Raw genomic sequence first — 14,723 nt, forward strand, 5'->3', positions numbered from 1 at the left:
ATGCTACTTCATTGGATAAGAGTTCATCTATAACAAAAGTTTAAGCAAAAATTTAACAATTTATTAACTAATGAGACGAGTAATTCTAAATCGTGAAATACTGTTCCGACCATACCTCACAACTGTGGAATCTAATAATAGTGATCCAAAACTAAAACCAGCATTAGAAAGTTATTGTTTCCTATGTTTTTTATTGGGACCTATCAAATCTGTGTCAGCCAGTTTTAGAGTATATGATGAACCCTTTTCTCACATGTTTCCGTCTTAATAGTCTTAATGTCTTAATAGTATGACCAAATACTGAAATGTCAGTTTCATGTTTTTTCCTTTGCCAGAAACAAATGGTAAAAAAAAAAACAAGTTAAAAGATCAATTTAGTAGCAGAAATGTAAATCTTTTAAAATGTTAAATAGTCTAAATGGACTTCAGAAGGTGCACAGAAGGAAAACTAGTCAAATAAAACGACTGTATACGGTCACACAAAATTATTACACAATCTTACTCAAGTATTTACAGTTTGCAGTTTTGTCTGTCAGCTCTTCAAAAAAGGTTGTCGGCACCTTTTTATTAAAACAAAGTATATATAATTATCAAATCTGTTTTTGGCGGTGTAGCAAGTGGGGAAGCGGATATGTTAAAAACAATTCAGTTAAATATGTGTTGTTAGCACAACAGAAAGATTCTGAGATCACATGAAAATGTCTTCACCGAGGGCCGTATTCTCCCATTATGTGTAAGCCTTTGTTTCCACGTGCATGGATTTGCACACTTTTGCCATCCAGACTACTGACACACCCTTACTGCATATAACTGAACACATGTGTGGAGGTCCATCAAAAAAAAATACAAAATAATTGGAGAGCCAACCATGCACTAGATCAGCGGTCCCCAAACTTTTTTGCACCACAGACCGGTTTCATGTAGACATATTTTAATGAAACTGCCATAAAATCAATTAAATGTACAATTCACCATTTCGATGAATATTGTTGAATTAATAGTGGGAGTCCTGCACATGTTTCTCTTCATTGAGCTGGTCCTATCTTGTGGTAAAAAAAGAAAAGAAAAATAAATGCTGGCCAGGAACATGTTTCAAGCAAAAAAAAAAAAAAAGTCTGCAAAGCCTAATGTGATCTGCCCAAAAATATTACAGATAAAACACTGTAATCTTAACACCTTTGATCACCTCAATAAAATGTGTTTTGTTCAGCCCACGGTGATTTGGGACCCCTCCTCAAGATTCGTGAGATCATAAGCACCGGTCAAGGCTGAGTGCTTTAGCAAGGACCCTTAATGTCAACATAGAACTATGCTAACATTGGAAAAGCCAACATCATGAGACTGCTGTGAAACGAAACAAAAAAAAAGAATGAAAGAAAATCATACACTGTGATTGTGGCAGTTTAAATACATTTCATAGCTTTCAGGACCTCTATTATACATATCTGGCCAAGTGTGTTACGAACAAGACTTAAATCAAGTCAGAAAAGTGCGCAACTGTGCACCTTTCCCCCCGTTTGCATATCGAAGAATATGGCCCTGAGTGCATTCCTGCTTGTGTTTGGACGCAGGCACTTAAAGTATTGACAGTCAATGTTAGATTATCGATACCCTAATGTGAGATAACGAATAGTCTATCGCCCTTGTTTTTAGTTGCTGTTTTTCAGCAAGAGAGATCGAAAAGCTGCTTTGTTGTTATTGTTGTCATTAGTTAGCAAGTTGCCGTTAGCTTTCCTTCATCTGATTGATTAAATCACAGATGTCACCTTTGTTTAAGATAAATTAATTAATAATCAACTTGACCTGATTTCATCTTTATTTCAAATACTATGAGACAAAATAATAATAATAATAATAATAATAAACATGATTAATGCCTTTACTTTTGTTTATTCTATTTCGATCTTATCCTATTAGCGTACACTGTGAGTGGAAGTGAAGTTACGTCCAGGAAGGAAGACCGAGATCAGACACAACAACATGATTGAACACCAGTGACTTCTTTTAAAAAAACAAAACAAATGACATTACACATGACACATGAGTTGAAATATGGAAAATAAATTAGCAGTCTAAAAAAAAAAAAGAGCTTCTTTTGTTTTATTTTTCTTGGACAAAAGCATTGTATTGCATCATGTTGTGCTGGTGTCTCTGTTAATGCGACCAGCCCTTTCTTTTTTTCTTTCTTTTTCTCTTTCTTTCTCTCTCTCTTTCTTTCTTTCTTTCTTTCTTTCTTTCTCTTTGCTGTTGTTTATTTGTACGTAAAATACTGTACATCTCTGTTGTAATGTATGAATTTGAGAATATAAAAAAAGCATCTGTTTGGGGGAACAGCGCCTTTTTTTGTTTGCGTTTGCGGGTGTGTACGTTCTCATCATTGGTGGTCTGCGACATTGCAAAATATAATTTTGCACTTGATGTCAGACCCTTGATTTCATGCTGCTTAGTTTATCACCACTTTGGTTTGCACTCACATCAATAATTATGGGGATTTTTTGGGAGCAAGTTGTCACTGACACAGAGTAAAATAGAAGCGCTTGTTTTTGTCATCATTTCCACAAACCCATAATAGTACATGTATGGGAAATTGTGTTGCAAATGACAACTGTGGCAATAGTCATCGTTGGATACATTGAAATACTGGTTAAAGCAGGGCAAAACTATTGATTTAAACATTATATTTTTTACGTCTGGAGCACACAAAAAACACATTTTTTAAATGTTCAAAATAATGATAAACAAGAAAAAAAACTGCCCCATCATCCATCAATCCAACATCACCTTCTATCAGTTTACATTTCCTAAAATAAGTAGATGTACTGTTTATATAACTTACCTATTCACAACTAGACAATATTTTTTTCCTGTCATGCTATAAATATGTAAATACAAATTTTTTATTTGTATTTTTTTTAAACAACAACAACTGAATCAGAGACAAATAGGAATCATACAAATACTGTACAACAACGGGCGGCTTTTTTCATTCCAATGAAATTGTACTGGAACAAAAAACACACGAATATAGCAGATGATAATACAGTCTACTACATAATTCATGAGAACGGCTTGCATATTACAGTGCAACGGTTGCCGTCAGCCGTTGTGCAGGGCCTAATCCACAGTGAGGGGGATGCAATTATTGCTCCGCTCAAAGTAGACTTTTTCCATACCTACATGCTGCATCATGAATATTCCAGTCAAATGTTTGTAAAAGGGGAAGCGGAAAGTTTGTTGCCTTTCAAGCTTCAGTAAATCTTGCAGACAGGCTGAAACTTAAGACATCACAAACTACTCAAGAAGGCTGATATCACTCAATTTCATAGGTAATTGAAATGGAAATAAGATGTTTCATTACATTTATTTTTAACACAACAGGCATGTTTTTAGTCAAATGTAACTGTCGCACAAGTGTAAAAATAAGTTAACCAATGTACAAATGAAAACAATAAAACCTTAATTTGGCCTACCCTTGAATTTCCTTTCTTCGTCTAACTTCCAGTGTACTGTGTGGTGGTAAGTGGCGCTGTCCACTGAAGAGTGCTGAACAAGGCAGCAGGCAGCAGTCAATTATTCATTATTTGAGTCCCAATGTCGCTTCTTGACGAACCAATGACAAAATATTATTATTATTATTTGTCATATTATATTTCTTGCAGCTCTGCCAAGTTAGCGGTCCCCCACCCGGCCACTCTGTCGATGATCTTCCAAAGGAAAATTGAGTGATTCGATGATCGAGAATTGTGATATCATGCTAACCAGCTATGAGCTGTGAGCATATTTATTCGATTAGACACGGCGGAAATGTGCGCGACAGGAGCTAATCAATGTCCAGCTTTTCTTACTGTACTTTGGTTATCAGGTTGAAGAAGCAAACAGGAAGTATTCGAAATAACAACGATAACTGAACATGCAGCTAAACGTGCGCGGCGCACCTGATGGGCAGCCATGAGTCGGCGTTTTTATTCCGAAGATAAATCTACTGACAAGAGATGTTCTTCACCATTGTTTGTGTGGCAGTATCTGCAAAGCGACGTAGAGTGAATGAAGCCGTTGTGCTAGATATGTCGTCTAAAAACAGGCAACGCAACAATCCTGTTGAATCGTAGAAAAAAATGATAAATGCCTGCCACTGTAGCGTTAACATGTAGCCACTACTAACTAGCCACAGGACCACAGCATCAATCAATCTTGTCATCTTTTGATCATGCACATTTACAAGTAGTAATGATGTCAATGTAGGATCATAACTTGAAAATATCTATGTTTATATTTTAAGGCCTAGTCATTATTCCTGAGTGGTCGGTTTTTAGTAGTTCTCTGTGTTAATTTGCTGTACTGTTGAGGGTGCCCCCCCCACACACTTTCATTATATACATCATTGTTTTCATTTTTGTCTTGATTAATTTCATTCCAATGTTATTGAAGAACTGAAGAATATTTGACTTAGTTTTCAGTACAAGTGCTCTAAAACTGGTAACTTAAAATCAATGTAAAGTTGTGATAATGATCACAACTGTTTTAATACTATTAAAAAGCTACTGTACTACAGTAGTTGTACTTTGTTTTACAGTGTTGCAGAAGTAGGGAATGTAGAAATGTATGCTGAAGTCCAAATTCAGTATTGAGACATTTTGGCCAATTCCACAGTGTACAGTCTCAGGCGTGTTCCTTCAGCAGTATTTCAGCCCAAATCTGAGAAGCGACATCTGTGTCCACACCAAACAAACTTGGGCCAAACGTCTCATTCTGGATGGCCTTCATAACTGAGCTTTGGAACGGAGACCTCTAAATCCCAAATAGATCTCTGGTTGAGCCTAATGAGGCGCTCCGACCACAACCGCAGGCAAATTAGCATTCATACTGTTATAAAAACTCTATTTACTGAACCATTAGCTTAGCATAGTCCTAATGATATGGTTGTGATGACTCACCGGAGATTTGGGTTAGCCGTTGGCTCGTCGTTAAAGGTAGATACTTGGGATGGGAAGGTCTGATGCATGTAAAGGGGATCACAGCAAATCAAGTCAATTGCTGTTGAAGTAGTTGAAGTCCCACCTTTTCCCAACGACAGTCATTAGTGTTTTCACATGATTCCAATCCTAAGCAAGTTTTTTTCTTCACTTCTCGAGAGTTTAACCCTGACAGTCGCGTGTCTGCAGAGAATGGAAGTACTGCTGTCTCGTGAAATCTATTGAGCCATCCCTCAAACTAACAGCTGCAAACAACAATTACAGCCTGGCCTCTGATAAGCAGAGTAGCACTGGCTACAGGGATGGCACTTCATATATGGTGAGTGACTGAGACTAAACTAGTAAAGTTTTCATTTGAGAATCATGCTGCCTAAACGGCCTCGTGATGTATGAGCCAATAACTGAGGTAATCAGATCTGTTGCATTGTCTTTTACGGATGACAAAATAGCTAAATAATCCGTGTCCTCACTGTTATTGCCTGAGGCACATTTGTAAAAGCACCTCGGTAAGGTTAGTGCCAATGGCAGCGCTGACACTATCATACAAAAGCAATGATGCAACATTCTGAGGCAAAAAGACCAAGCAACTCTTCTTGAAAACTTGGATTGAACCATAACCATACCACTGTGGTTGTGTTATTACTTTAGCTAAGGCCAAATGCTTGGCAGCTACACACTAGCTACACAACACTATAACGTATAACTTACCTGTGGCTACAGCATGAGGCTAGTATTTTGCCATGATTCTCAAACACAAAAGCAGGATGTAGTTCTAGTTCCGGTATGATGAAGACACGCCCGCTAGCGATTAGATGCGGATGAGAATGCAAACGTGGATGTGAAAGTAAACAATGACAATCCCTGGCCGGGTCATACCAAAGACTATAAAAATGGGATTCATTGACACTCAGCATTACGGGTTGGAATTGGGGGGTTAGTTCACCAAATGATTCCCGGGCGCAGCCTCTGCTGCTGCTCACCGTTCCCTCAGGGAATGGGTCGAATGCGGAGAACGGATTTCGCCCCACTTAGGTGGGTGTTGCAATCAGTGGTACTTTACGACGAACTGCACTGCAAAAAGTTCAGAACTAATATGAGCGCAGACTGTGGCATAAACTAGTGATGGGAAAATGAAGCTTCATGAAGCACTTGTAATATTTTTTGACTCCTCTAGATGCCGCTCTTGGTTGAAAGATGCAGTGGAAATGTAATCAATTTCCTTTGCACTAGCCTTTATATTTAAGCCAAGAGCACCATCTAGGGGAGTCAAAAAATATCACAAGTGCTTCATGAAGCTTCGTTTTCCCATCACTAGCATAAACACAACGTCACCTGGCTGGTCCACAAATGTAATTTTCAATTTAAGTATGTGATGAAAGGTTGAGATGATATCATCATTAGAGCGTCACATCCAATCATTTTAAAGTCTGATTATTACATATTGTTGTTTCAGCATATACTGTCGTCCCTTTGTGGCACTTCGACACTAAAGTGCAGCGCGCTCTGGAGAGAAGATGAAGGTATAAAATGGTCGTTTTGCTAGAGCAACAGAAGCTAATTTATCATTCTCTCGGGGTCAGGTGACGCTCCCTTGGTCGTGAATTTTAATGTTGTTTTTTATGGCTCTTAATAAACTCGATTTTGCTGTGGGCGCTTACGCAGAGAAGCACAGCATCCTTCACTCAGCTCACTTAGTGACTCAAGGAGAGGGAGCCAGATTTAGCCTACAGACCTATGCTGTCCTGTATTATGGAGTGTAGTGAGGGGAACTATTGAGGTCATTAGACACCGTATGGAAGTCATTAATATGTTGAATCCGAAGTTTGTTTTAAACAACACTAAAGCCGAGCATATGAGACGTGTATAAAGAATGTGCCTTCAAATTTAGATGTGATTTTCAAATCAAGAAGCGTTTGTCATGGCCTTAAAACATGCCCAGCTGCTTTCTAGTGAACTGTGAAGAAAAAAAAGAGTTATCAGTAGTCATGCTAGGGGCGGGGATGCTCTTGCAGTTTCCAATTGTATGGTAGGAAATTGTCCGAATTGCCTTCAGCCTTGATCAGGAACACAGTCACATGCTGGAGTTACTGCAGTTCTTGCAGGGATGAGGTCTGTCTGCGGCACGACACCTGCGGTTTTGTTAACACTCACTCAGAGATTTGGCTGCCGACAGCAGGGGTTAGTCATAAAAATGGTGTGTTCACTGGACCATGTAATGTAAATCCAGCATTAGACCTGATGCACTGATGTGCAATTCTCCCATCCTTTAACATACTTTCGAACGTTCCGACTGGAATTGGTGTTATAAATCATTGGTTTCATATTTTTATGAAGAACCAGAGCCTACAATGTGCAGATTAACTTTAAGACAAACCAAACGAGAAATCTAACCTAACCAAATCTAGAAGCACGTGTTGCTACATTTTCAGAATTTCAATGATGGTCGGTGGAAAACAACTGTGTGAATTAATGTCTCATTGTCCTTTTAAATGAGCAGCAGCCAGTCATTTCGAGGGCCCTGACAAAAAAGGTCTGGTGTCACAGTTGGTCAGCGACCCTTTCACGCGGCAGGAAATTCCAGATGATGAGGGTACGACTCTTCACACAGCTTAGCGACTTGTTTATCGGATTTTTAAAGGTTGATTGGCATCATTTAACACCGGGGTCAATTCATCACATGATTGCATCCGGCCACATCTGCCTCACTAATCCACAGCTCTGCATGCACACAATTAGCAGACCTACTGCTGAGGACTCATTTATGTTTTTGAACATTTAAAGCCCATAAGGACTTGGGTATATCCCAGGTAAAAACACTAACAGAGGACCAATGGTACTTGACCAGGAGCATTTGATTGATCTTAAACCCCTTTTCCAGGGATACGCAGAAATAAAAAGCTACTTTAGACAAAATAAGATACTTAAAGTGAACGCCACTTTGTCACCATTTTGCAATAGCATTTCCGCCATTGGCCTTGTCGTCGTTGCCCTAACAACCCTGGAGTTAAAAAAAAAAAAAAAAAGATTGACCCAACAAGGACACCTCTCATGTTGTTACATTGGCATTGACATTCCACGGTCATGTGCAGTTGTTTTACCGTCAACATGAACGTCATCCTCTGCCAAGGCCAAACAAAACATTCAGCGCAAACATATGGTACTATTTACATAAACATAACACATACACATGGCACACATTATGTGGTTTGCTTCGGGATGAGCTCGTCTATTCCTTAAAGGAAACATATTATTGTTGATAACATTTGTGTTGCAGTAATGATGTAATTCAGTCGTTTGGAGGTGAAGTTCTGCCTCCAGACTACTGATAGTTATTTTTTTTTTTTAAATGGACTTAAAACCTTTCTTTTTAAAAAACATTTTAATTTATAAACTTGTTTTATCTGTCTCTGTGACTTTTACTTAGGTTTTCTTCTTTTAACATTTTTAGTATAGTAGCACTTTGAGATCTCTGGTAGATGTAAAGTGTGTTACAAATTAAATGTATTATTATTATTATTATCATTATTATTATTATTATTATTCAATGAGTGAAAATACCAAGGAGACTTCTTTAACATTGGCTGTGTCCGAATGTCAAACCCTTGTCCCCCACCCCGCACTATACAGTGCACTCTAAAACAGTTGGGTCAATAAATAACCCAACTATGGGTCAAAAATGGACCGATCCTCTATTTGGGTCAATTTGACCCAACTTTGAGTCAGGAAATGGGTCTTTTAGTGTAAAACAACTCATAAATATTGGTCAGATAGTACATATTAATGCATCGCTTTGATTCGCGCCAGTTTTTTTTTCATGCTTGCAATGCATTGTGGTCTATATCAACCCGGTTGAGTAAACATTGATGTTCACTACTTTTCACAATGCTTTGTGGATAATTTTGAGTAGTGAGGGGAAAACGAAGCTTCATGAAGCACTTGTGATATTTTTTGACTCCCCTAAATGGTGCTCTTGGTTTCAATATAAAAGCTAGTGCAAAGGAAATTGATTACATTTCCACTGCATCTTTCAACCAAGAGCGGCATCTAGAGGAGTCAAAAAATATTACAAGTGCTTCATGAAGCTTCATTTTCCCATCACTAATTTTGAGTGTTATACATTTTCACTCTTTGGACATTTGGATGCCACTACAAAATGGTGTGACCCTTTAGTAGGGCACTATATAGGGAGTAGGGTTCACATTCGGACACAGTCTTCTGTCTATAATGTGCTTTCAACCAGAGTGTGACAAGTGAATTTTAAATTTGCTGTAATTAAATACATTTAAATATTTTTAGGCATTTTCTATGTAATTAATCTTTGTATATGTAATGGGGAACTTTTTAAATAGTGGTTGAGGCACAGTGTATGTTTTAAATGTTATTTTGTTAGTTTATTTTGGGTGGGAGTGAAACCATTTAAAAAAAAAAAATAATAATAATAATAATAATAATGTTGTCAAAATGTTTCTGAAACTTTGTGAAGATGAATTTCTTCCGTTTGGCTGTAACGTTAAAATGTTGAAATCATTACAGCCATATGGAAAAGAAACTAAAATAACAATACCACAAGGATAAAGTCAACATTCTAATCAAACAAAAGGTGATGTTTTCTAAATTGAAGTGAATCCAATCTGTATGCAAATACCTGGAAGTGAAAGCAGATGTTGATTTGTTATGCATCTTTTCAGGTTAAAACTAATTTTTTTCAGTCTGTAGCAAAAATAAAGGAACTCTTTCAAAACTTTTGGAGATGAGTGTACCTTAGTATGAGTTTGGCAAACAATGAAGTGTTTTGGTACCCTAATGTCTTGTTCCTGTTCAATTATTTAATGGACTGTAAACCCAGCGTTTTGCGACAACTTTACTCTCACAATTTACTTTCTTCTGTTCTGTAATTGTAAGGAGAAATAATGAAATATTTTCTCAGTGACCTCAATGCTCTTTCGTCGTGACCTATCATGCCGTATTGCAATCGAAGCATACAGCAGATGTTGGAAAATGAGAACCCCAAACATATCTGAATTACCTCAAGCTGTCGAGTCCCTTGATGTGCGATTCCATGATGCCTACCAGGATAAATGGACTTTTATTTTCATGCCTCCAACCCGACAGACGATCTCCTCCGCTGTGAAATATGGAGAAAATGTCTGTCATTGCAGGCAGTCTGTCATTGCCAGTCTTGATTAGCTCAAACTCTGCTGAGCTCAGTGTGCTGTCGTGGTTCTCCAGACTCAAAGACGACGTCCGCTGGGTTTTAGTTGTGACAGATTGAGGGTGTCAGGGGGGACTCCCAAGGGTGCGTGTGTGAGCGTGTTTGCGTTTGTGCGGTTCTTGATACAGTGTGTGTGCGTAAGCATTTGCCTTTTGTGCAGCAATGCATGATTTAATCTGTGTTCATTTGTGCGGATGTGCTTACGGCCCACAAACTGTACCGCGATTGTGTGCATGCACGAGCTGTCATCCTCTTGTGTTTGTGTGCGTTTACATGTGTGCGTGGTTGGAGGCTGAGCGTACCAGGGTCAAGATCCCGTCTGTGAATCGCATGTCTCCCATCAGTCTGACAGCATTAAGCCGAGTCCAATCAATACCCAGAGGGCTTCCAATCCCTGCATGACACACAAAAGGCAAGTGGGGAAGAGATTGCTATGCGATGGTGACTTGGAAAGTGATGAATAAGATTGAGTGCAAAGCTCCATCCACATTTTCAGTTTAAGTTCTCATGTGTCAATGCGCTCAAATTGGACCCTTTCTTAATTCTTAATTCTTTGCATAAAGTTAGAACAAACCTCACTTCTACTCGGAATCTTCATTACCCTCATGACATGTGAGATAGCAGCAGGTGGAGAATAACTTGGCAAGCCACACCTACTTTCTTGGCCCAAGGCATAAGTGAACTAATAGCGTATTTCCACTGCAGCCCAGCACCGCACCACGCGCGGCGAGTGTTTCAATTACAGCTGACCGTGTCGTGAGTGGACCGTGAGGAGCTACTTGCGGCCCTCGCGCCTACGTTGGGCCAGAGCGAGCCCAGGACATGACGTAAAAGACCACGGCAGTTGATTGGGCGGTCGGTCCTGTGATGCTATCAGCAATGGACATCGGCGAGGGAAAAAAAAAAACTTACCAGCCGTTTCCTTTTCGACAAGTGTTCGTCTTCTTCTTCGTTCCCACTGCTATCAGCGTGTATAGCCTCGAGGGCTTTCCGACGATAAAACATCGTCCTTTTCTTCGCGGCGGCGATCCTCCTTGCGTTGCGAGCTCTGAAGAAGCGCCACATCCGAAGCACCGCAAAAAAACTGAACGCGCAACCGATACCGGGCAGCGTCGTCCTCCATGGCTTGCATGTTTTGGCTGTGTGTTGTTTCCCGCGCTCTGCTATTGTGTCGCAGCGTTATACGTTACTTCCGCTCAGTGTCCCAGATGCACATTGGAGGTGAGAACGCAGTGCGGCCGCGGGCCCCATGACCATAAGGGGCCGGGAGAGATAGAGAGACTGTCAAATGTTTGTTTCTGTAGAAAAAAAAATTGAGATTTATTGAAAATGCACCTCTCCATTTTTATTATTCTAATTATTTTACTCCTGGTAAAGCATCCATTTTCTTCTTTTCTCCTTTTCTTCTGTTGGCGCCACAGTGAAACCACCGCGGAATGCAAATGTTAGGTCTCTGCCTATTGATTCCATGAACCAGAAACAATCGGGCAAACTCACTTTTGTTAGAGGAATTCCCCAGCGAAGACCCATAAGCACATTGAGTGTTTAGCATTTTGACGGGAAACTACTGCACATGCACTGAGGTGCACCACAGGTTGTTTGATCATGAAGAAGTGAGGGTGGATGGATGGAAGGACGGATGGTCAGACTGTACACGCTTGTGGAAAGAAATGTACCTAATACTCATTCTGAAAGATTTAGAGGAAATAAGGTTTCCTAGACAGCGTTGCTACTTTGCATTTGGCTTTTTAATGTGTACTTCTCGGGCATGCAAATCAATTAGTTAGCAAAGCGGCTATTGGGATTCCACACGCGGGCGTCTGATCGGTTTGCGCCGAGATTCACGGGGCAAGTCGATCAAAGGTAATTCACTATGAAATATCCAGAGTTACGCTTCAGTGGGCGCGCCTGGCCCACACCATTCATTTTGTTTAGTCGGCCCAATGTGGCAATCAGAATGAATTAACATGACAATTTTATTTCTGAAAAGGCTTAGGCCAGCCTATTTTTTTACTGATGAATTTCAATAAGGACTCCACAAAAGGTCCTTTGAAAATGTCCGTCCCCCTCTTTTTCCACTTGACCTTCAGGTATCTGTGTCTCGTCTGTGTATGGTTGTATGGATGCGGGCATCGTAAATGTGCACATCAACCGTAATCCTCTTATATTGGTTTCCAGATCTTCATTAGTCAAGGCTCAAGTAGCTAAGCAGCCAAGGCGGTGAAAAGGTCTGAGTAGATGACGTTTATGGAGATATAGCTCCCAAGATGTTGCCAAAGAAAGCCATTCTGAGATCTACCATGACTTGCCTGTGGCTTCAATACATTGAAATGGGATTATTCCCTTCAAGCACTTTGATTGTTGCTCGACTAAAAAATAATAATAATAATGAAAGTGACTTCAAGCATGTTAATATATTTCATTTGTTTAAGTGGCCCACTCAAATTTAGGCTTCAATTGAGTGTGTGTTAAGGCTGAATAATCCTAAAATGGACGCTGAAAAATCTTGGATGCACACAAAAATATGATGGATTCTTCTTTGGCCCTTGCCCTACTTCTCCACAAATTGCAATTGGGTGTAATAGTTTATGCAAAATTTTGCTGACTAACAGCAAAAGCAAACCTCTAAGAAAGCAGAACTTACTTACCAAGCTACAGTATAAACCAAAATGAACAATCAAATGAAATGGGGTGTTTAATATTTGGCAGCTTTTACAGGCCTCAAGGCTACGCACAACTTTTAATAGACTAACTTCAGTCTGACGCTGTGAACACTCTCAGATTTTAGAAATGGTGTCTTTAAATCCAGCCCACATAGCACAAAGAAATCACCTTTAAGTGTGAAAATGTTGCAAACTGTCAACAAAATAGAGACAGAAGACATTTCGGCCGCCTGTACAACATAAAGGCAGCTCCACTGCCGCACTTTTGTTTTCTGGTCCTAGATGATAATAACCCATAAGGCGGCCATGATGCCCTCGGACCCTCAGCACCATCTCTGCTATCATCACATGAAGTTGGTGTGTGATCCGGCCCGGATCAAATGGTGGAAGGACAGAACTGTCCTGGGGTGCACAAATTGCAGGGACTGGGGAATATGTGGTCGGGAAATGCTGTATTAGCCAGCAGGACCTTGTGTAATTGAGACCAAGGGAAGTCCATCAAAGATCCTGGGGTTCTATCCCACAAGGCCTCCTCTGTACTTCTTCAAAGGCCAGAAGCTACCTTAAATATCACACTGCTCGCCGAGTTTCATTAACTACAACCCTTGATTCCGATCTCTCACTATTATATCATCACAACATGGAAGAACAGAAAGCCTCTTACAAGTTGATGCCAGGCAGTATTTTCACAACTCTGCGGTGTCCAAGTGGCTTTCGTCAATTGATGTCTGATGACCGAGGAAGTCGTTTTGGCCTTAATCATGTTGAAGCATGTCATCTCTTACGCGCGGGAAGGGGCCTTCCGAATTAGCTTCAGGGCCGTGTGAAAGAAAAGAGGAACAAGAGAGACAGCTAGAGATCTGGTTTTCCTCGCCATCCTTCATCATAACCAGCTGTCTTTAGACTCTTGGCTCACATCCTTCGTAGCACAATATGTTGAAAGCAAAGAACGGGAGAGGCGGTGATTAGCGGTGTAAGAGGAGGAGGAAAAGGAGGAAAAAGAGAGGAAGAGCTGATGAAGAAAACGGGTACAACAAAGGAAGGACAAAGTTCTCCTATCAGGTCAGCATTACATGTTGTGCAAGTGCACCAACGCTGTCTAGTCTAAGGTCTCGTGTTGGATGACTGCGCTTAATGATGCCCCTGCAGGCGTAACAGGTCTTCATTTTCATCTTTCTCCAGACTCAAACAAGCTGCTCTGCACTCCACATTAGTTTATGTCAAAGGATGTATTTGCATTGTTGGAGACATTCACATGCACGTTTCACTTTTGGCACCGTGAGAGCAACACAGAGGCTGCAGTTACGCTTTAAGTCAGAGGTGGCAGTCGCGAGTAAAATAAAAATAAAAAAGTGACCAACTCCACAATGATCCTTTAATTCATAGGTGTCCTGCAGGTTTTGGAGGTTTCCCTCTTCCAACACAAGCTGATTCCAATCAGCAGGATCGTTATCAGGCTTACGCAGAGCTTGCTGATGAGCTGATCATATGTAACAGATAGAAAAACGACTGTTGAAAATTATTGTAATTTTGTTTATTTATGTATTAATTTCTCAAAAATTATTGCATTGTTTCATTTGATATTTCGATTGGGTTATTATTGAACAGTCGTGATTTTATTTTGGTTACTTCCCGTGTTTTTGTCAGTTAGAGCTTTTATTTTGAAAGAATGAGGGATATACTGTCGTTGCTCCCCTGCGTTTTCAGCTGGCGTCTGCCTAAAAAGAGGTACGTCCGTGGGGAGAACGGGTTCGATTAAAAAAGTTTTCTAATGTTTAAGTATAAAGATGAAGCAAAAATGTTTTTATATGATGTTATTTGAAAGAATGTTAGACAACTGCCGTACTGTATAGTGTGATTGAGGGGTTTTGGGCG

This window comes from Leptonotus elevatus, chromosome 2 (genome assembly GCF_054856555.1).
Source record: "Leptonotus elevatus isolate MCC_2025b chromosome 2, RoL_Lele_1.0, whole genome shotgun sequence".
Taxonomy (NCBI): Eukaryota; Metazoa; Chordata; class Actinopteri; order Syngnathiformes; family Syngnathidae; genus Leptonotus; species Leptonotus elevatus.